Source organism: Arachis stenosperma, chromosome 1 (assembly GCF_014773155.1).
Source record: "Arachis stenosperma cultivar V10309 chromosome 1, arast.V10309.gnm1.PFL2, whole genome shotgun sequence".
Taxonomy (NCBI): Eukaryota; Viridiplantae; Streptophyta; class Magnoliopsida; order Fabales; family Fabaceae; genus Arachis; species Arachis stenosperma.
In genome coordinates, this window is record NC_080377.1 from 75,728,417 (window position 1) to 75,753,827 (window position 25,411).

Consider the following 25,411-nt stretch of genomic DNA (forward strand, 5'->3'; position numbering starts at 1 on the left):
TAAATAGTTTTCATGTACTATTCACCATTTGAATATTTTTCGGTTCGGTGGGATTGCTTCATTTGGTTCACCGCATTGATAATGTATTTTCTTGATAATTAAATAATTGAGTCCTTGTTTCTATTGTAGGGACTTCTGTACAACAAGGGAAAAAAGAAAGTAAAAACAAAAAGAAGTAACTTGGACAAAAAAGAAAAAAAATAAAAAAGAAAATTGTCGAGATGGATTCTTCTTTGGAAGAGGAAAGATTTTGCGAATCTGAATCCGAAATCTAGTAATTTTAATTTTCATATTAATTTCATTTAACTTGTATTTGCTTAAATTTGTTCTTATGTGCTTGTTCTTATGTATTGCAGAGAAGAAGAAATAAAAAAACAGAACAAAAAAAGAAAACAACCACTGAAGGTGGTTGAAAAACAAATCCTGTGCCGATAGATTCAGAGAGCACAAGCGAATCTGAAAGCCAGTAAGTATTGTGTAATTTCTGTGAGCAAATGAATTAATTTCGGTTCGGTGAGCTTCTAATTTTCATTTTAGTACTTTAATTCAATTCGGTTCGGTGGTTTCTGTGAGTTTGATTAACTTCATTGTTAGTGTTTTGTCTCTGGTATAAATTCGATGTGTTTGTCTGTATTCCATAGAACATAAAATCGAAAAAACACCCGTAATAAAAAGAAAACAACTGGAAAGGGTGGCAAAAACACAAGCCCAATCTGACAAGGAGTAAGTTTCTCAAATCATATTTTCTTTTATTGATTCTTATGTTCTAGATTCCTTGATACTTAATTTATGAACTTTTAGAAGTGAACAAGCAAAAGACAATGCTGCGGAAAGAAGAAAATGAGCATTGGAGATGATAAGAGAAAAGAGATCAAAGAAATGAAATGATGGAGCTCAGTCACCAAACATTGCTCCGAATCATTTTGACTCTCCACATGCACAAAATGAATTCTCTCAGACGTAAGATTCAGTTTATTATTCCCGAGTTCTTTTTCTTTCTTTGCTTACTTTTTCTACAACCTTTTCTAATTTCTCTAGATTCAATTACTACTATTTATTTAAACTTGCTTAGAGTGCCAACTGTAAATCTGGATAGCGAGCAACTCTTACAGACTCAAGGAAGCTCTACACCTTTTGTAAATGCCGCGAGCAATACCAGGTAAATTGGTTCACTAAATATTCTACTTTCGGTTCGGGGGTTGCCCAAAAATGAATTTAATGTATTTCTAAACCTCTCCTTTTAATCTTGGTTTCTAATTTTAATTTGTTATCTTTTTTTTTTAGGAAAACAACCCCGGAAAGCACGGTTAAATATTTTAGAAAAAAAAATCCTCCTAAGAAAGACTTTTAAAACTCCAACAGTGTAAGTTAAAAATATTTATGTTATTCTTTTAGATTTAGGTAATAATTTTTGTTTAATTAATTACAAGGTAAATGTGTTTAAATGTCACTAGAGCTACACCTGATTCTGAGCTACCAATCGTTGAGTTTCGACAAGAAACTCGTTCTCAACCTTTGAAAGTGTGAGTTTTTCAATGTGCAAATTCCTATTTTTCAAAACAAATTATAATTATTCAACATTAACTTTATCCTTGTTTACATTCCTTAGACATCCCCTTGCATTGTCTCTTCCAAGTTCTGTCCAGGAAGAGTTGATCAGAGATGACTTCATCTATGTCCCTCCATAAAATGAAACAGAACAAACTTCTAATAATGAGTAAGTTAATAAATATTTATTCACCACTTGAATCTTGTTCAATGTTTACTGCTTATACATGGTTTAATTATGGTTTAGTAGAAACCATAAATGAATTCAATGTGTACTTGTCTTTGGACTCTCTTCTGTTTATTACAGCTGCCCTCCAGAACCCGAAAAACAGGGTGTTACGGTATCTCTTATAAGTTCTGTAATTGAAAAATTAATCAAAGACGACTATGTCTATAAAGTTTCTAATAAAGAGTAAGTTTCATATAAAAATTCTTTTTATTAATTTTAATGGTATAGGATAATAATTTTGGGTTGTTATTGAACTGTTTTTTATTTAATGCAATAGCCCTGTTAAAAAAGAAGAACAACAATCCAAAGAACCTCCAGTGGCACAGCAATTCGAACAAGAAGCACCTGTTAATGTGTAAGTTTTACAGCTTATATAAATACCGATAATGTTTACTGCTTATACATGGTTTAATTATGGTTCAGTTGAAACCAGAAATTAATTCAATGTGTTGTTGTCTTTGGACTCTCTTCTGTTTTTTATAGCTGCCCTCCAAAACACAAAAAGCAAGATGTTACGGTGTCACTTACGAGTTCTATTATTGAAGAATTTTTCAAAGATGAAGATGTCTATGAAATTTCTGATGAAGAAGAATAGCAACAATCCCAAGAACCTCCGGTTGCATGGAAATCAAAACAAAAAACTCTAATCTTGTCATCATTTGATAGGTATATTACTTGCTTTTCTTTAATATCATTTTTGTTTAATATCATTTCGGTTCACTATAAGTTTGGATTTTAGTTCACTATTTGTGTAAATTTCGGTTCATTACAATGATTAAATATCATTTTTGTTTAATATCTTTGTTAAATATCTATCATCTTGCAGTGCTACTCAACTTAGGGAAAGGGAAGATGAAAGGCCTTTCTTTAACCTTGAGATAAGTCCACCAGTATCTTAACCAAGTCAACCCTCTCAACTGAATGTTTCACAGCTTCAAATCTTGAAAGAGGCGGTGGTAGATGCTGGAGTGACAGCAGCATTAAACTTTGCTGAAGCAACAACATCAGAACTAACCTTACCAGCTTTTGAAGTTTACAAAATCTCGGAGAAAAAGAAAAAAATCACAAATGAGTTGATTAAAAAGTGTTATCATTGGATGACACATGTGAAAAAGACAAAAGATGGTAGCAATGAATATGATCCAATATTTGTCTTGAAACATGAGACACTTTACGAGGGATTAAGAGAATATTTCATGTCTTTAATGCTCAAAGAACAAGTACATGCCACGGTAAATCCTTTGGCATTTGCGTTAACGTTAATGATTTTTCTAAACAATCTTATATAGTATATCTCATAAATTTTCATCCTGTAGGTGGTTTGTGTATACAGCATGATTCTCAACGAAATAAAAGTTCAGCGATATCAAGAACTAATATACATTGTGCTATTGGATATTGTGGTAAGCTAAATTTCTCATTCACTGCTGATTACTGTTCGGTAGAGTGGGAATGTTAATATGGATTCACCTCATTGTTATGTTTTTTGTTGAGTTCTTTTGCATAAAAAAAACTTTTCTCATGATAATTGAATGTTTTTCAAGTATTATTCAGCACATGAATTATTTTTGGTTCAGTGCATGAATTGTGTTGGTTCAGTGCAAATATGATTTAACTGATATTCTTTTTGTAAAATTTTATGTTGGGAACACATAACGAGTCCTACATTGATAAAAGTACAAACAAGGCCTATCGGTTCGATATTGAACAGTATGCCCACCACCGGCAGTTTTTTGACAAAAGAAAACTTACATCGCATTCATTTGTAAGTTGTAATTTCTAAAAATTATTCGATAATTCTCTTGTTTACTATTGTTTTTACTGAAATATTTTATTATTTTTCCAAACTTCTGCTATTTGTGCCAATTTGCAATGGAGTGCATTGGTGGTTGTGGATTGTCGATGTGAACAAAAAGAAATTCTATGTGCTTGTCCCTATCAATAAGCTACCAGAAAATATACCTGATTCGAGGAAGAAACTGAACAAATTTGTTGTAAGTTATTTTCTTGTAAATTATTCAGTAAATGAAATGAGTTTGGTTGAGTGTTGTTGATTTATTTTGTTCAATTTTTGCATACCTTTCAGGGATTAATAATTTTTCAGATGAGGGTTCATGCTAGGGGGAAACCATTAATGGAGGATGGACTGGGATTAGAAGCAGAGTATATCCTACTAAATGGTCAACGTACAGAGTAAGAATTGTTCTCTTCTATAGTGCTATTTTTAATATGTTTTATTTTGTAGACTATTACTCATATTATACTCAATTCTTGCTTAGCTATGATTGTGGGATATACGTCATGAAATGGCTTGAAAAAATTCATCCACAAAAGATCAGAAGCAGAAAGAGATATAAATATAGAGCTTGGACACAAGTTAGTACTTTCTAAGGTTATAAACTTCTTTCTTTTCTGATTTCAGTTGGATTCATTTCTTATGTAACTAATTCCTTTCAATTGAAATGTAGGAAGAGATTGATAGTTTCAGGTACTAATATGGTCCACACATTCTGTTGCATGAAATGAACAAAATTAGAGACCAAGTGATTTGGGAATCTGAAGCAATAAGACTCCCGAAGCCATCTGCTGCCCTCTCCAGCCCTTATTGAAAATTCACATCTGGGAATTTAGATAGTAAATAGCATATACTGGGATTGGTTGTTTGTAATTAATAATATTTTGTTTAACTTGTTTAAAAAGTAAAAAATGCTTACTTCAAATGTATATATGTGAATATTAATCTAACATTAATGTTAATATTTATATTTGATTAAACATGGATTACTCATCTGAGATGTTAATTTATATATCTGTTGGAACTGTCTGGCTACTGGTTTATTCCAGGTTCTCAGTGATTGCAATCACTGTATTTACCAATACATTATGAACTCCAAAAGAACACAATGAACCAAAATTAATAGACTGGGCGAACCAAAAGATGGAAACACAATGAACCCCTAAACCCTAAATCCTAAACCCTAAACACTAAAACCATAACCCTGAACACTGAACCCTGAACTGATAAACCCTAAACCCCTAAAATCCTAAACCATAAAACTCTAAACCCTAAAACCCTAAACCTAAAATCCCTAAAACCCTGAACCTTGAACTCTGAACCCTAAAACCTAAACCCTAAACCCTAAATCCCGAACCCCTAAACCCCTAAAACCCTAACCTCCTAAAACCCTAAACCCTGAACCCTGAACACAGTGAACCGAAATTGATACACTTGGCGAACCGAAAGTTGGAAACACACTGAACTCCTAAACCCTGAACTTTAAACCCTAAACTTTAAAACCTGAACCCTAAACCACTAAACCCTTAACACTAAACACTAAACCCAGAATCCTAAACCCTAAACCCTAAATACTAAACCCAGAACCTTGAACACTGAACCCTGAAACCATAAACCTTAAACCCCTAAAACCCTAAAACCCTAAACCCTAAACCCTAAACCCTTAAACTCTAAACCATAAACCATGAACCCTAAACCCTGAACCCTATATTTGTCTAACTATTTTTAGACTCCTTTCTACATAACAAACTGAAAACATCCACATGGTGAATCAACTCTTTCGTAATTACCGAACCGAAAAGTTACTCACATTTACTTACAATTACTCACACTCACAGTTATTCACAGTTACATATTATCAATTCAATTCATTTCAATTCAGATATAGATCACCTCAGTCCATTCAATTCACTTCAAATAAAATTAGCAATTTCATTCCATTGAATTCGATTCAAAATTCAATAATTCAAACCTCGTCAAATTGATGCATTTCAGAAGAATTATCCAAATCGCACTTATTCAACTAATTTGAAGTTGATTCATTCATTATTTCAATTCAGAAGTGCAGATCAAAGAAGAAAATAAAAAAGAAGATGAACGACGAAGCTAATTGCGTTGAAGTCAATCTAGATCCATAATGCAGAGAAGAAAAATGCGAAAGAGGAAAACAACGAAGGAGAACAGGAAGAAGAAGAATGTTTACGTTGTATGGAAAGGTTGACGTTGAGAAAAGTTGATCACACAAAATAAGGATTATGTTATATATGTTATAAGAGATGCGTGTAAAACAAACGAGTGTGTGAGGCGTGGAGTCGTGGAGTGGAAGGTACTTGGATACCATCCGTGTAATTTTTACATAGATGTAGAGCTTTTCCGAAATAAAAATTGAGATGAATTTCCTACTGAAAATGATATCATGCGTGCTTTCCTTCATTTGACTTCCATGCCCATCACCACTGCACAGTATCTTCCGTAAGATACAAGGGTTGTATTTGTATGTGACTGCTGTTCTCTCTAAACAACAATAAAAATATAAAAAGAATTATTCTCTATCTAAAAAATTATTTAAAACTAAGTACAATTATTAATTATAAAAAAAGTTGTAACTATTATAAGGATATATGTGTAAAAATTGAAATTTTTTAAAGTAGTTTTAAAAAGATATAAGTTAAAATTTGAATACGTTTGACTATGTAATGTAATTCTTATTTTGATATTCTCTAATAAAATACCATTCTACTAAATCAATTATTTCACATATTAATTTTCAGTAAGAAATATACTCGTTTTTTTAATGAAAAATCTAGCAACACAATATATGTTTTTATTCGAAAAAAGATCTTCTAATCCAAAATAATACATAATTAACAGAGAAATGATATATTAAATATTATCTATTTCTCTTGCAATTGATGATAATAATAGGCTACAGAAAAATTTACTTCCAATTTTTTTCCTTTTTCAAAATTTCATTTAATAATAAGCGATATTGTATTAATTTTTTTAATTTCCTAATCTTGTGCTTGTATTTGGCTTAAAGACAGTACAAATAAAATAATAAATATTCGACAATATTTATATTATGTTATGTGAAATTCACAATTTAAAAAAAAAAACAATGACCTTTATATTTAATATGATTTATCAGTATCTCAACAAAATTATATGATTTATTGTTTAACTAAAATTGATTGAAGATGAAGTTATGAAAAGAATCTAGTACTTTTGATTTGTACATATATGGGTTACCTGTAGCCAATCGTTCATGATTGTTTATATTTTATAAGGACGTGGATTTGATTTTGTTATTGATATAAAAGGTATTTTGGTAAAATGATCATTACCAATTTTAGCTAAACTTTTCACTTAAAGATAAACTAAAGTATTGTTATTTGTTGGCTCATGCATATAGACAAAGTTGCAACAAAAGCTCCTTATCAAAATTTTCTTGTTTAGATTTGGTGGGGACGTAGTTCTTTATTTAAATATAATGAATTGTAAAATAGAAGCTTTGGTTATTAATTAGACTTGGGGTATCATTATAGGAAAAGGACCCTGCTACACATACAAGTAAAAAGACCGTACAAGTTTTACAAGTTATCAGCCCAAACTTTATTAACACGCGCACTAATAAATGGAGTTACTGACTTGGGGTATCATTATAGGAAAAGGGCCCTGCTACACATACAAGTAAAAAGACCGTACAAGTTTTACAAGTTATCAGCCCAAACTTTATTAACACGCGCACTAATAAATGGAGCGTAACTACACGCGCCCCACTCAAACGGTTCTTCTTCTTCTTCTTCTTCTTCTTCTTCTTCTTCTTCCTCTTCGTCTTCTTCCTCTTCCTCTTCTTCTTCTTCTTCTTCTTCTTCTTCTTCTTCTTCTTCATTTTTTTTCGATTTTCATGATTTCTGAAATTCTTCTTCTTCTTGCTGCACGTTCTTCTTCCTCTTACTCTTCTTCTTCTCCTTTTCTTTCGTTTCTGCACGTTCTTCTTCCTCGTTTTCTTCTTCTTCTTCTTCATTTACGTCTTTTCTCTCTGTTTTCTCGTTTTTTTTCAATATTTCACGGTAAAATCGTTTTTGAAGAAGAAGAAGCAGCAGAAGATGAGGAGGAGAAAGAGAAAGAGTTCTGAATTATGCATAAGATGTACTTCAACGAATTTTGGGTATATTTTCTTAAATCCTTTGGGTGTATTTTCTGTAACCCTTTGGGTGTATTCTATAATCGTTTGGGTGAATTCTTGTAACCGTTTGGGTGTATTTTCTGTAATCCTTTGGGTGTATTTCTGTAATCATTTGGGGTGTATTTGAGTGATATCTGACTGATATCTATGGGTGTATCTGACTCATATCTATGGGTGTATCTTACTGATATCTATGGGTGTATTTTTCATTTCAGAAAAAATGGCAGGCATTACAGAAATACACTTCAAACGATTACATAAAATACACCCAAGAGATTACAGAAATACAGCCAAACGATTACATAAAATACACCCAAGAGATTACAGAAATACACCCAAACGGTTACAGAAATTCACCCAAACGATTATAGAAATACACCCAAAAGATTACAGAAAATACACCCAAAGGATTTAAGAAAATACACCCAAAATCATGCATAATTCAGAACTCTTTCTCTTTCTCCTCCTCATCTTCTGCTACTTCTTCTTCTTCAAAAACGATTTCAGAGCTTGATGTCAAAAAACAATAAAAATCGAGAATAACGAAAAAAGAAAACAGAGAGAAAAGCACGTAAATGAAGAAGAAGAACAGAAAGAGGAAGAAGAACGTGTAGCAAGAAGAAGAAGAAGAAGGAGAAAGAGAAGGCAAGAAACGTACCTTGAATAATATTTTTTCGTTTTTTCTAGTGATTTTGATGAAGGAGAAAGAGAAAACGAAAAAAGGAGAAGAAATTTCAATAAAAAAAAGAGGGAGGAAGAGAAGAAAAAGAGACACAGAGAAAGAAGAAGAAGAGGAAGAGGAAGAGGAAGAGGAAGAGGAAGAGGCACAAAAAAAAACGTGAAACGGCATGAATAAAGCGCGTGTAAATGACGTAGAAGTTGCAACACGTTTTGGTGGATTAGGCATTAATAAACTTGTAATAGTTACAAGCCCTAATCGCTTGTATACTGAGCTTTCCCCATAGGAAAAACAATCGGTTCAAAAAATTTTGATAATAGAAGTAAATATATATAGTATGATAATAATTTTTATAATTATATTATAATATTATAATTTTAAAATATACTTACTTTTTAAATATTTAACCAACATATTACTAAAAATAATTTTATTTTTAAGATTTTAAAATTTTGGAAAATTTCAATAATCTAAAATTGTTGTCAAGAAGATAAAGTTTAAATGGCATTTTGGATAAATAACTTAATTAAGTTCCTTTTAAAAAAATAACTTAAATAATAAATGGCTATATATAAAGTAGCTTATAAATAAGTTATTTTGTATTTGGCTTTTTAGTTTTAAAAGTACTTATTTTATAAAAATGTGATAAAAAGTATAAGTATTATGAGAGAAGTCATTTTTTTAAACTTCTGTATAAGTTTCTAAATAACTTTTTAGAAAGCCGTAATTTGGTTTTGAAAATTGTACCAAACATTAATATTACTACTTTTCATAAGCCAAAAGCTCAAAAAAGTTACTTTTGAAACTTTCCAAATGAACCCATAGTATTTCTATACTAATCTAAAAGATTGCGAGTTCAAATTTCTCTATCTTCCATTAAAAAAAAAAGACTAAAATTGTTATTCAGTCTTATTTCAAACATGAAAATGTATACAAAAATTATCAATAACCTATATTAGTTTTGGGGTGGGGACAAAATTAGTTTTGTGGTATTATTAAGAATTACTAAAAATATTTTTAAATTTTCATTGGGATACTTAAGTCCATTTTGGGTAAATAACTTAATTAACTTCCTTTTGAAAAAATAAAATAAACAATAAATAATTATATTAAAAGTAGTTTATAAATAAGTTATTTTAAGTTTAGATTTTTGATTCTAAAAGTGCTTATTTTATAGAAATGTGATAAAAAGTAGTAGTATTATAAGAGAAATAATTTGTTTTAACTTTTCTATAATTTCTTAAATAGTTTTTTAAAAAACCGCGATTTAATTTTAAAAATTATATCAGACATTAATATAACTACTTTTCATAAATCAAAAGTTAAAAAAAAAGTTACTTTTAAAACTTTTCAAATAAACTCTTACTCCTACTACTTCATGAATAAATTCGTCCGAAGAAAAAAAAACCATGTCATGCCTCTCATATCATCAATGCACAACAGATATTCAAGAAAAAGGTTAAAAACTATGTTAAGATAATTTTTTTAATAAAAAAATAAATAATCTATTCTTAAAGAAATATTAATCTTAAATAAGAATATCAAATACTTTTTTAAGTATTGACTATGATATATTAAACAGAAATTGTTGTCCAACATAACAATGAAAATAATAATAAAAAAACAAACACTACTTGAATGTAAAACTATTATGAAGATTTAAATTGTTACCTAATCTCATTGCTATAGTATAAGGGTCTCTTGTAGTTAACTCATAAACAATTTTTAGCCCATACCTCACCGTAACTAGATTAGAATATAAAATTCTAGAGTCAACTCCATTAAGTATTTATAACTATAAATCACATACAAAGGGAAGAATGTGAAAATAAAAAACTAAGAAATTAATGGTAGCTAGATTGGTAAGTCCAAATAAATAAAAAGCAAGAAGCAAAAAGTTACTTAATAAGATTCAATTTGAATAAACAATTTAAATAAATTTTTTAAAAAAAAAAATTAATGTATAAAAATTTTTGTTAGTAACAACTTATAAATAAGTTATTTTGTATTTGAATTTTTAGTTATAAAAGTATTTATTTTAAAATTGTAACGTTTGAATAAATAACTCAAGAACTTGTTATAATTAACTATAAAAATAATAACAAACTACATAAAAATAAAATCATATATAAAAAAGAAATTAAAACTGAGATTTCATATCATACACAATATTAAATACAAATTTAATAATAAAAATAGAGTAGTAAAATGATAAAAAAAAATAACTGTAAGAAATATATGAAGTAGGTGATTCATATGAAACATTATTTTAAAATGGTGTTAGAAAGTCAATACTTTTTACAGATGAATCATTATGTAAAAATAATGGTAAAAGGCCAAAAATTCGTACCGTCACTTTTCATAATTCAAAAGTCAAAATAACTAACTGCTGCCAAAATTATCATAATCTTCTAAACTGTGATTATTGAAAAGTCCCATAATTAGAGTAAAGATATAAGGATAGAAATTACCTGATGAGTCATATGTCTCAATCCCCCTGCCCTTCCTTTTCAATACTCTAGTCTCTATAAATAATTTATCCAAAAATATATCCCACCTTAGTCCTCGCAATGTAGGTCTCATTGCTTCTATGTTTTTATACTTTACAAATATATTCTACAGACCAAAAAAACTATTTATGTGGCTTTGATTATAGTTTCAGATTTTGAAAATATGCTTTAACAGTAGAGAATTTATTTGGCCAATAAATAATCATTCTATACACATTTATTTCTAAAATCATTTTATAAAATATAATTATGAGATCTTTATTCTCTATCAAGTAAAACAACCAAAATTAAATAATTTTTATTTAAATTATATCATATTAATTTTAAAATTAAAAAATATCTTTTATATATAAGTGCTCTTGAATATCGGATTTTTTATTTTAATAAATAAATTAATTATAATAATTACTGAAATAAATAATTTAAAAATATTTTTTAAAATAAATATCTCTCTTATCTTATTTATACGGTAAACGGAATAATTTTATATGTATCTCGTTTATCGTATAAATGAGACAAGACAGGTGGACGCGAAACGTATATATCTTGTTTACCGTATAGACGAGATATATGTATTTTTTTTAAAAAATTGAAAATAGTAAAAAATATTAATATTATCAATAATCCAAACTTTAGCATGCAATTAATATATAAAAAGGTTGGTAGAATAAATTAAAATTGATATGTTTGATCAATTAGTACTCAAAAAAATTGAGAGGAGAGTAAGAAGAGAATTGAAATAGTTATCTCTCACGTTATCTTTCACTATCCACATGAGAGATAACCGTTTTAATTCTCTTCTCACTATCCCCATCAATCTCTCCTATGGCAAACAGTTATTTTTATTTTTCAAATTTAAATCAATCCAATTATATCATAATTTAAACTAAAATTTGTTATATGCTCTTTTTGAGTACTAATTGATCAAACATATCTATTTTAAAAAATTTTAAATTAAATTATGATACAATTGGATTGATTTAAATTTGAAAAATAAAAATACTTGTTTACCAAATTGTCAGGAGAGATTGATGGGACGGTGGAAAGAGAATTAAAACGATTATCTCCTACTATCCCATCAATTTCTCCTAACAATTGACAGTTATTTTTATTTTTTAAATTTAAATCCATCCAATTGCATCATAATTTTAATTAAAATTTTTTATGTATTCTTTTTAAGTATTAATTGATCAAATATATCCATTTTAAAAAAATTTAAATTAATTTATAATCCAATTGGATTTATTTAAATTTTAAAAAATATATATTCAAAATTTAATAAAATAATTTTTAGTCAAAATAAAAAAAGTAAGACTTTGATAAATTCTATCATATAAAAGCTATAAAAGCATGAAATTTTATTAAAAAATTATACATAAATAACCTTCTTTAGATATATTATCTTTTTGAAAAAGTTTCAAGTGTATCAAAAATACTAGTGTTCCAATTATTTTAACCGTTGATATGAATTATAAAAAAAATATATAATATATATTAATTGAAATCAACGGTTAAAACAACTGAAACACCGATATTCCTGGTACACTTGAAATTTTTCTTATCTTCTTTGCTATTTTTTTAGGCCTGTTACACATACAAGCTTTTTTGGCTTACAAGCTATACAAGTTGCTCCAAGTCCAAGAAAAAACACGCGCCCCTTCAACAATACGTTCACTCTTCGTCTTCTTCCTCAATCAAAACGCAACTCGTCAAGAAAAAAATATGCGCCGCTTCCACAACATGTTCACTATTCCTCTTCTTCCTCAATCAAAACACAAACCATCAAGATTCAAGGGACATTCGAAATAAACTACTACAATTCTGCAGAAACGTTCCAACTCCTCACAAAGCGTAGAAGAAATCAAGAAGAAAAGATACAAATCTCCATCAAAAATTACTAGAAAAAAGGAAGAAACATTATTCAAGGTACTGTTTTACTGTTCTTCTAGGTTTTTCTTCTAGATGGTCTCTGCCATGTGCCTCATCCTTAACCAAAAAAACATTAAAAGATTTCAAGAAGAAATATACTGTCTCCCCTTGTTTTGGGTATATTTCTTAAATCCTTTGGGTGTATTTCTGTAATCCTTTTTGTAACCGTTTGGGTGTATCTCTGTAACCGTTTGGGTGTATTTATGTAATCGTTTGGGTGTATTTCTGAAATTCTATTATCTTCAAAATGATTTCAAAGCTTGATTTCAGAAGTCATGAAAATCGAAAAAAAAAATGAAGCAAAGAGAGAACGCACGAAGGAGATCCAACAAATTTAGCAAGAAACTCGAAAAAAAAAACGAAATCTTTTGAAAAATGGAAGTTATATATTTGTGCATTAATTGATTTGAATTGATTTAAAATTCTGTTAAAAAGGCACGTAACATAAGCTGTGCGTTTAATGAGTGGTGATCCGTCACCTTATAACTCGGTCTTTACTGTGCATTATGAGTTATAACTCGGCGTTAATTATCATTCATTCTTTGCTTGTAACCGACACCTTTATTACCAACTTAATGACCATTATTTCAATCTTAATTACCAAATGGTCATAACATGAATATCATTCATCAATTCTATGCCTATAAAAGAAACCTTCTATATCTAATCTAAAGGGGTAACATGATAAGTTCTATATCATGTCTTACATTCTATATTCATAGAATTATTCTTATACCTCTTAAACACTTACTGACTTGAGCGTCGGAGTGTCTTTTGCAGGTACCCACCCCTTGTTCTCTCCTTACCGACGTATAACTCATTCCAACGAGAAGCTTGAAGACATTCATCGATGGACGAGCTATACACCGGCCAAACTCAGCAAGAACAATTGGCGCCGTCTGTGGAGAAAAGTAAAATAATTCCTACTCCCCTCAGGTTCATAAAACTTGAATGACATTCAAATTTTTTAACCAATCTCAACAATCTTGTTTAAGATTTTATTTAATACCTCTTATCAAATTTTAATCTATCGTAATTTTTTATAAAATATGTACTTTATACATTCAAATTGCTTCATTTTTATATATCATAATATTTCACATCTTATAATTGATCAATAAACCAATTCGAGAACAAACTCGGCTTTCAATCAATCCGAGAACAAATTTGACTTTCAATCAATTGGAACACAAACTCACTTATCAATTTTGCTTAGTTTTTCAAAGATCTCTATTACACAAGTAAAATTATATATTTTATTCAACATACTTTTTTGCATTTATATTTTGTGTACTAATATTTACTGATTTATTAGTTATATTCAAACCTCAATATATGTTCTATACAATAATGACATATAACAACCATGTCAATTGCATTTTTATTTCATTATGTATTATATTCTTATTGCTTAATGATTTCATTTATACAATTAAATGACAGTAATGATAAGTTCAAATCTTAAAATTGGATTCCATCCAAAATTAATTATATATCAATTATATATAACTGTAACACTATTCACTTTATGCTATTAATATGTTACTATTTGTTTAATGTAGAAAATTAAACAGGCAATTTACTATTATTGCACGAGGAATATCCCTCGTCATACTGTAACTGCTAGAAACATTATACTAAATGTATAATTCAATAAATGTTATCTTACTGCTTTATTATCAAATTAAAGCATGTCCTACAAAACAAAATTCAGATATTCACATTTGACATGTATAACATTCATATATGTCGTCTTCTTCTCTACAATTATCAACTTTCAAGATATATTTTTCTACTTTGAACTCTTTTACTTTTACAATATATATTATTCAATATATGTTGCGACTTTATATATAGTCATTTTCTCAATTTATCTTATTCATGACATATGACATTCACTATAAATTGTAAATATTCAATAACTAATTGCTTTGAGCGAGAAATTCATCAATAAACTATTGTGGGCTGAAAAAATTCTCAAGACAATTAACCATTATATCCTCGGATCATACAATCAATTCCGTCAATGGATATCTATTTATGAACTTTTCAGTTCACATACAATCAAATGCAAATTGTTCTTAAGCAGAAAAGTATCCCCCACACAACTATGTTGATTGAATGACTCTTATTACTCAATTATTTTTTGAATAAGTGCCGACATAATAACCCGACTAAGCTTGGAGGGTCACTATATCATTATTCACTTATCCTTTAACCGAGTTATAACTCGTTTTATTTTCTAAGCTTAGCCTGGATCATATGATCGGCAGACAAAGCTTGGGGGATGTGATCCGTCACCTTATAACTCGGTCTTTATTGTGCATTATGAGTTATAACTCGGCGTTAATATCATTCATTCTTTGCTTGTAACCGACACCTTTATTACCAACTTAATGACCATTATTTCAATCTTAATTACCAAACGGTCATAACATGAATATCATTCATCAATTCTATGCCTATAAAAGGAACCTTCTATATCTAATCTAAAGGGATAACATGATAAGTTCTATATCATGTCTTACATTCTATATTCATAGAATTATTACACACAACACATGATAATTTCTATTTCATGTCTTACATTCTATATTCATAGAATTATTCTTATACCTCTTAAACACTTACTGACTTGAGCGTCGGAGTGTCTTTTACAGGTACCCACCTCCTTGTTCTCTCCTTACCGACGTATAACTCATCCCAACGAGAAGCTTGAAGACATTCATCGACGGACGAGCTATACACCGGCCAAACTCAGCAAGAACAGGTAGGTTTCGTTCAGACTTGTAAAGCTTGTAAATACAAAATACTTGTATGTAGAGATTAACCCTTATTTTTTTTTGTGTGTAATCCATTATCCTTCTTATTATGAAATTGCTAAAAAATCTCATTATAAACTCACTTAATTGAAAGTTGTACAACTTGAAATCAGAAACAAAATATTATTAGAGTCAATTTTTAAAATCATTATATAATGTCAAAAGATATATCTTTCTTAAAAAATTATAGTAATAAATTGTACAATTTTTCACGATTTGCTTCATATACCTAGTCCTCAACTTAAAAAAATGACAAATACAGAGACGGCAAGTAATTCAAAAAATGCAAAAGATTGTTGTGATAAGTGTAAAGTGGATATGAGGTGGATGACCATTTCTCTATGTTATTGAGAATATCAAGAGAGATTGTATAATTAATTGAGTTTGAAAAGGTGACCCCTTATATGTATATAAATAGGGGTTTGCTCTGAAGGAAGATACACACAGAATTAATAAAATCTCGTCTCTCTTCATATTGCTAAAACTCTCTTCTCTCTTTCTCTCTTTTATATACGCTACTATATATGAAATATTTTATATTGACATATTAATTGTGGTAAATATTAATACTAGTATTTCCTATTTATACTCTCTTCTCTCTTTCTCTTTTATATACTTATTTTATTCCTAAGTTACTTATTTATTCTACAACACGTTATCAGCACGAAGCTCTAACGAAATTTTAGGAAGATTCCAGGTAACAAATTTTCATTATGTTAAAACTCTCTCATCTTAAATTTAATGCTCTAGATATATTTCGAAATAATTATTTATCATGGATATAGATGTTGAAATCCAGATTGATTCAATGGATCTTGGAGATACCATTGAGGCTGAAAATAATACATCCCAGAAGGATAAAGCCAAAGTCATAATTTTTCTTCGTCGTCATCTTGACGTATGATTGAAAAATGAATATCCCACATTAAAAGATCCTGCAGATCTGTGGAAAGACCTTGAAGAAGGGTACAATTATCAAAATACAGTGATACTTCCTCAAGCCCGATATGTTAGAGAAAACTTTCTTGACCTTCCATGCCTCGAATGTGCTCCTGTAGCAGTAGTATCGGGAAAAAAGATTTTAAATTTTTTGAGCTAATCTCTTGCTTTCTTGTTGCTGAACGCAACAATGAGTTGCTCTTAAGAAATCATGAAGCGCGCCCAGCTGGCGCCGCCCCATTTCATGAAGCAAATGCGGCAAATTATAACGCTAGAAGAGGTAAATGACAAGATTTTGATAACAAGAAAAATTATGGAAAGAAAAGAAATTATGTTCACAAGAAAAGATCTCACCAGAAGTGGGATAAAGAAAGAAACAATGGGTAAAGTATATCAATTGAGGATAAATATTTCCATTGTGGTGGAAAGGGTCATTGGTCACGTACCTATCGTACCCCAAGGCACCTAGTTGATCTTTATCAAGCATCCTTGAAAAAGGATGACAAAGGAAAGGAAACAAATTTTGTTTCAAATGATGAAAATTCTACCACTCATTATGATGTATCTAATTTCTTTAAGGATTTTGAAGAAAATATTAACTATTTGATCAATGATGGAAGAGTTTGATATATGTATGTGTTTGTTAAGTATTCATGTGAATAATTTTACTGTGCATGTACTTCTACTCATTTTATTATTATTATCATTTCTTTTTGAAGAAAAATGGCAAGGACATATTCTGAAGATATTTGTCTTACGGATAGTGCAATTTCGCACACTATCCTTAAAAGTACTATATATTTTACCCATCTTGTGCCAAAAAAAGAATATGTTAATACTATTATTGGCTCAGGCAATGTGATAGAAGGCTCCGGAAGAGCTATAATTTTGTTTCCCGGAGGAATAAAATTTATAATAAATAATGCACTATTATCTACCAAATCTCTGAGGAACTTGTTGAGTTTCAAAGATATTCGCCGAAATAGATATCATATTGAAACAATGAATGAGGGAAATCATGAGTATTTATGTATCACAACTCATGATTTAAATAAAAAAGTTATATTAGAAAAGTTACCATCACTTTCATCTGGACTGTATTATACCAAGATTAGTACAATTGAATCACATGCCATTGTAAACCAGAAGTTTACTAGCCCAAATGAATTCATAACTTGGCATGATAGATTGAGTCATCTGGAAACAACCATGATGAGGAGAATTATTGAAAACTCTCATGGACATTCACTAAAGAACCAAAAGATTCTTAAATCTAGTGAATTTTGTTGTGCTGCATGTTCTCAAGGGAAGTTAATTTTAAGGCTATCACCAGTAAAGATTGGATTTGAGTCTCTTGAATTCCTAGAAAGGATTCAAGGTGATACATGTGGACCTATTCATCCACTATGTGGATTTTTTAGATATTTTATGGTTCTGATAGACGCATCTTCGAGATGGTCACATGTCTGTTTATTATCTTCTCTCAACCTGGCGTTTGCGAGATTACTGGCTCAAATTATTCGATTAAAAGCACAATTTCCAGAAAATCCAATCAAAGCAATTCGCCTTGATAATGCTGGTGAATTTACTTCCCAAGCTTTTGTTGCTTATTGTATGACTAATGGAATAAGTGTTGAACATCTAGTTGCTTATGTTCACACAAAAAATGGGTTAGCAGAATCACTTATAAGCGCCTCCAATTAATTGCTAGACCCTTGCTTATGAGAATAAATCTCCCAACCTCAATTTGGGGGCATACTATTTTACATGCCGCAGCACTTATTCGTTTGAGGCCAACGAGTTACCATCAATTCTCTCCTATGCAATTAGCTTTTGGCCAGCGGCCAATGTTTTTCATTTAAGGAAATTTGGGTGTGCGATATATGTTCCCATTACACCACCTAATTGCACCAAAATAGGACCCCAAAGAAAATTGGGAATATATGTTGGATATGATTCTCCCTCTATAATGAGGTATCTTGAAATATAAACCAGAGATGTATTTAAAGCCCAGTTTGCGGATTGTCATTTTGATGAATTAAAATTTTCAACATTAGGGGGAGAGAATAAGCTTCCTGAAAAGGAACTTAATTGGAATGCATCATCCTTGATGCATTTAGATCCTCGATCAGAGAAATGTGAACTAGAAGTTCAAAAGATTATACATTTGCAAAGAATAGCAAATGAATTGCCTGATGCATTTTCCGATACAAAGAGGATAACCAAGTCTTATATATATACCAGCAAAAAATGCCCCAATTAGAATTGATGTCCCAGTTGGACAAATTGCCACCGAAGCAAATACACGCCAGAAGCGTGGCAGGCCTGTCGGTTCCAAAGACAAAAATCCTCGAAAGAGAAAAGAGAAAAATACTATTCCTGTTGAAAAAGACATAGTAAAGACACCTGTAGTTGTCCAAAATTCTGATATAATTTTAACGCCAGAAGACGTTCAGGTACCTGAAAATTGTGAAAATGACGAGATCTCGATAAATTATATCTTTACAGGAGAGAAATAGGACCAAAATAAGACAATTGTCAATGAAATATTTGCATATAATGTGGCATTAAATATCATGCATGAAAGTAAGGATCTTGAGCCAAGATCAGTCGAAGAATGCCGACAAAGAATGATTGGCCAAAATGGGAAGCAGCCACGAAGGCTGAATTAGACTCACTTGCAAAACGTGAAGTCTTTGGACCTGTAGTCCGTACACCTGAAGATGTAAAACCTGTTGGATACCGATTGGTATTTGTGAGAAAACAAAATGAGAAAAATGAAGTTGTGCGCTACAAAGCCCGACTTGTGGCACAAGGTTTTTCACAAAGCCCCGGTATAGATTATGAAGAAACATATTCCCCTGTAGTTGATGTAATAACATTGCGTTATTTGGTCAGTTTATCTGCATATCATAAAGTGCATATGCATTTAATGGATGTGGTAATAGCTTATTTATATGGCTCATTAGATTGGGATATCTGTATGAAAGTCCCTGAAGGACTAAAGATATCTAAACCATCCAGTGAATATTCGCAAGGGTTATACTCAGTTAAATTGCAAAAATCTTTATATGGTCTATAGCAATCTGGACGAATGTGGTACAATCGTCTTACTGAATATCTGGCCAAAAATGGATTCAAGAATGATGATATCTGCCCGTGTGTTTTCATAAAGAAAACTGCATCTGAATTCATTATAATTGTTGTGTACATTGATGATTTAAATATCATTGGAACTATTGAAGAGATTCCAACAATTATAAAAACTCTAAAAGAAGAGTTTGAGATGAAAGATCTTAGAAGAACTAAATTTGTCTCAGCCTGCAGATCGAGCATATAAAAAATAGGATCTTTATTCATCAAACAACATACACAGAGAAGATATTGAAAAGATTTTATATGGATAAGTCACATCCCTTGAGTACCCCAATGATCGTAAGATCTTTGGATGTGGAAAATGATCAATTCCATCCTAAAGAAGAAAATGAAGATATTCTTGGTCCTGAAGTACCTTAGTGCCATTGGAGCGCTAATGTATCTTGCTAATAATACGCGACCTGATATATCATTTGCTGTGAATTTACTAGCAAGATATAGTTCCTCTCCAACCAGAAGACATTGGAGTTGAATCAAACAAATCTTTCGATATCTTCATGGAACGGTTGATAGGGGATTGTTTTATCCCTATGGATCCAAGTCACTACTAGTTGGCTATGCAGATGCTGGATATTTGTCTGATCCACATAAAGGGAGATCTCAAACAGGATACCTATTCACATATGGAGGTACAGCTCTATCATGGAGATCCACGAAACAGACAATAGCAGTAACTTCCTCTAATCATGCTGAAATACTAGCGATTCATGAAGCAAGTCGCGAGTGTTTTTGGCTCAGGAGTTTGATCCAATATATTCTGTCATCATGTGGACTGATTGATCATAAGATAGCTCCAACTATCCTGTTTGAGGATAATACAGCATGTATTGCCCAACTTAAGGGTGGATACATCAAAGGTGATAGAACAAAGCATATTTCTCCCAAATTCTTCTTCACTCATGATCTTCAAAATCAAGGGACAATTGATGTCCAACAGATCCGCTCAAGTAACAATCTGGCAGATTTATTCATAAAGTCACTTCCAAAATCCTCCTTTGAAAGATTAGTGCATGAGATATGGATGTGCCGATTTCGAGATATTAAATGATGTCGTCAAGAGGGGGAGAATGTATTCTTTTTTTCTTGATCAAGTTTTTTTTCATTAGGTTTTTTCTTGGCAAGGTTTTTAATGAGGCAGTCCCCGTCACAAAGGATATTGTACTCTTTTTCCTTCACTAAGGGTTTTTTTCCCACTGGATTTTTCTTTAGTAAAATTTTAACGAGGCAATAACCCTAAATGGTCATCCAATGGGGAGTGTTGTGATAAGTGTGAAGTAGATATGAGATGGATGACCATTTCTTTATATTATTGAGAATATAAAAAAAAATTGTATAATTAATTGAATTTGAAAAGGTGACCCTTTATATATATAAATAGGGATTTACTCTAAAAAAAGATACACACAAATTTAATAAAATCTCCTCTCTCTTCATATTGCTAAAATTCTCTTCTCTCTTTCTCTCTTTTATATACGCCACTATATATAAAATATTTTATATTAAGATATTAATTATGGTAAATATTAATACTAATATTTCCTATTTATACTTATTTTATATTGATTATATCTTTCCTAAGTTACTTATTTATTCTACAACAAACATCGTAATTTTTCCATTTCTCCTCGCCAAATCCAAAATCACAGGCTAGTCATCAGCATCAAAACACATATTCACCATGTGTCCAGCTCCCCTGTCAAAAAAAACAAACCATTTCTCACTCTCATCTTCTTTTCTTTCTCAATCTCCTCCGTACCTTCCTCTCCTCGTTGCACCACATCGACGCCGCGGCTCTGGAATGTGATGCCGTCGCTGCAGCTTTGCTGCGTCCCATCGCCGCCTCGCCGTGCTCCTCTGCTTCTCTTTCCTCCACTTCTTTATTGTGCTCCCCGTCGTGCTCCTCTGTTGCCGTGCCACCTCAGCTCCATCCATCGCTGCTCGATTCACTCTCCATCATAACAATAGGTAGGCTTTATTTTTTTTATTTAGGCAATTAAGGTTCCTAATCCCGAATTCTTAATCATTAGCTTGTGTTAAATTTAATTAGGGTTTGATATCACAATTTCTGATTTAATTAGGATTTTTCTGCCACATAAGTTTAATTTCTGTTACTCCTTTTCAATTTCTGCCACATAAGTTTCCGATTTAACACGGATTCGGTTTCTGAAAAGCCTTCATGTTTCATATCATATCATATACTATTACTCATAGGTTGCACCCTGCGCTACTTGTTTGATTTTTTGGGAATTTATTCTATTTCTAGTTAAATTATTGATTATCTTTCTAAATAAATCCTCCTAGAGAAGGTTATGAAACTATCAAGTTAAATCTCATGACTCTTATGATTGACAAGTTTAGGCCTTAGATTGATTGAGTTTACTAGTTAAGTTTGCTGATTCAAGTGTAGCTAAATTCCCCGAATTTTAGGTGAATTTTCAAGTTCGATAATGTTGCTTCTAACTACTAAATCAAGGAATAAGTGATTCTTTTATAAGATTCCAAGATTTTGAAATTATGTAACTTTTACTTCAAATAGTATTTAGGAGGATGTTTATGATTTTTTTTGAGATGCTATATTATTGTTCTTTATTTTGTTATCGTTTCAACATATTTAGGTAGCATTATACTAGTATTACAATGATATCTTGTGGCAGAAATTGGAGACCTGTGCTCTAATCATGGAGTGAAAACGTTCACTGAGGAATTGAACAACTTCTCTGGTGTAAAAGGATACTGCGTTTATGCTTGCATTCCTCTTGTTTTTTTATATTAATTTCTTCACTATATGTAGAGTACAGTAATTTTATAGTGCATCATTTCTAGTATTGCCCCAGTTATGCTTAGAACTCAGCATGCTGAAGCTGTAATTTAACTTTCTTCACTGATAAAGTTTCCCAATTTTTCCAGTGAGGTAGGCAATGGATCATGGAATTCATGGTTTCTGCCTTTGACAGAGCAGGTATAGTTAAGAAAAAAGAGGATTTGCTATGTTGAGTGGAAGGAATTGCTAGTATTTATTATTTAACATTTGTGTTCTTTTACTTGATTGCAGACTAATATTGTTTGTGAAAAGATGATTAGGATTCCTGCAGTATTATGGTAACATTTCTTGCTATGCATTGGCTTAATTACAGGACGCATGCTTATTTTAGTTGACTATGTTTTTCTAGTTCATATCAGGGGTTTTTCTTATTACTTGATTATCTTTCATAAGATGCTGCCACGGTTCATCTTCTCACTTGTTTAGAGGGGAATCTGTAATTGTTTAAAAGGAAACTTTAATTATATGCTAGTCAACAATTGTCTGTCAAAAGAAGATAGACAATATTGCAAAAGAGTGATGTGTATTCAATAACACAATGTTTTATGTGAAATTTTATAGCTTCTATATATGTATTATTGCTCTTTTAGATTGTCATATTACAATGTTCAAAATTTCTCCTTTTCATCTTTTCTATTCTTCCCTAATATCTTAATGTTCGAAATAGCATTTTATAACATTGTCTATTATGCTTTAATTCATATATAATTTCTTACAGTGGTTTTATTTATCTGTTTTAATGAAATCATGATGTGAGCATTGCCCATAAAAGTAGTTGTTGTTCCATTTTTACTGAATGATCAATGGATAGCTGATAGATATTTCGTATTAACTTTCTGCTCAATGAGTTTTAAATTTGTTTTATTGGACAATGAAATATTTGTTCCAGCAAAACACACTAGAAGCAGCAATAAATGACATAAACAATTCTTTTGGAAAGGGAAGTTTTACAAGTTGGGCAATGCTGGGGGAGCTTTAGTGTATGTATCTTCATATTTGTAATCATTTTTAATCACATGTTTTCCTAATCTATTGTATTATATTTAAGGGAAAAAAAATGTTAATTGTGCCCTGAATATTTTTTGTCATATAAATTAGACTTATGGTTGATAGAATTTTTTCTTCCATCATCCTGAATATTGCAGTGAAACATGTCCTAGTGGCTGTTTGACCTTGGACTGTGCTTTAGGTGGCGGTCTTCCAAAAGGTAGAATTGCTGAGGTATTGACTGCCTGGGATATGTTTGTGTTCACTGTTCTTTTAGTTCTTCGCACCATCTTATTTACAACTTTTAGGTTTCTGGAGTGAGGAGTAAGTAAAATAATTCGGTGTGAATTATGAAGAATGAGATATATTTGTAAGCTGCAAGGATTGGGTCATTGGGGTTTTATTCAATTGGTATTTGTTACTAGTTTTGGTGTTTTATGGCATCTTCAACAAGTTGGGATTGCTTGGTTACCTTTTTTTTTTATTTTTTTTTAACCCGTACTTTAGTTTACCTTTTCCCCATTTTCGTCTTTGTTTCTCTCTGTACCCTGACCTGTGTTTATCAATCGTCATATGCAGTGCTTAACATGTATAGGAGTATGTTACTGTAGTTTGGGAGGGCTAATAAAACTATCAGAAAAAGCTGGTTTATGCATTATTGCTCTTTGATTCTTTTGTTCATTAATTTACACGTGATAGGGTTGTTGATTCTCTTTTATTACTTTATGCCTGAATTGTTCTGTCATGGTCAAACTGACATTATCTTCTGGCTATACTTCTAGATATTTGGACCAGAAAGTAGTGGGAAGAGTATCCTTGCACTTCATGCTATTGCAGAAGTGCAGATAATTCATTTGTATAACAATAATGTACTTGATGTAAATATGTTTTGAGACCAACGTGCAATTCTATTTTTAATGTCTAGAAACTAGGAGGAAATGCAATGCTCGTTGATATATTATTAGCTATCACATGAATAGTTACTAGACCAATGTGCAATTCAAGATTAGTTATTACCTTTTCTTGTGCTGCTGCTACTTACTGGTGTGTGGATTCTATTGAGTTTTATTGTACATTCTGTCTCCATTTGTGTACTTTGCTATTTATCTACGTGTGTATTTGAAGTGATGAGTTTATTTCAAGTCAACCAATCTTTTATGCTTGATTTCTTCTAATAAAACTTCTTGAAAATTTAGGAGTCACATTTGTATGTATATGCGAACCAGGTGCTAAACGCAGGCAAAAATAAGCTTAGATCCATGGATGAGGTCAGATCACTTGTTAGCCTCCGAGCACTGATTTTGAAGGGTCAGACTTCTTTTGCTAACTATCAACTTTGAAGACAAGAAGAGGGCAAGATTCCATGGTTAGAATGAGGATGATCGTGCTGAAGTTGTTGATAATCTTGAATTTGAGAGAAAATCGAGTAAGAAAAAGAAGAAAACTGTTTATGATTTCAAGAAGGAAGTCAGAGTCGCTGACGAGGAAAATTAGATCATAACAAGAAATCAACTAAGAAAAAGCTCAAGAATGATAGACAAGCCCACAGACAAGAAATTAGCTCTGCAGGAGAATGTTATTTGGATCGAGAAGAAACATAAGAAAAAACAAAAGAATGAGAACAAAGTGAACTTGATACGATTGTTTATATCTAATGTATCAATACACTATTTGTGTTTATGTTTTGAGTTGACTTGTTTGTTTTTAATACTTTTCTTTTAGGTTGATAATACGATGAACTTGTATATTTTTTAAAATACTATGAATGTTCTAATACAAGTTAGATAAAAATTAGATGAAAATTATC

General features: G+C 30.8%; 1 long non-coding RNA gene across 2 annotated transcripts; it reads left to right on the plus strand.

Annotated features, from left to right (window-relative positions):
- The first annotated feature begins 21,433 nt into the window (after window positions 1–21,433).
- LOC130941835 (uncharacterized) lies at window positions 21,434–25,408 on the plus strand. 2 transcript variants are annotated; one of them, XR_009070720.1, is made up of 6 exons: window positions 21,434–21,761; window positions 22,451–22,755; window positions 22,849–22,895; window positions 23,507–23,597; window positions 23,763–23,838; window positions 24,831–25,408. It is a non-coding gene; the product is annotated as an uncharacterized LOC130941835 (long non-coding RNA). The 2 variants fall into 2 exon arrangements; XR_009070719.1 differs by having other exon boundaries at window positions 22,704–22,755.
- The last annotated feature ends 3 nt before the right edge of the window (window positions 25,409–25,411 follow it).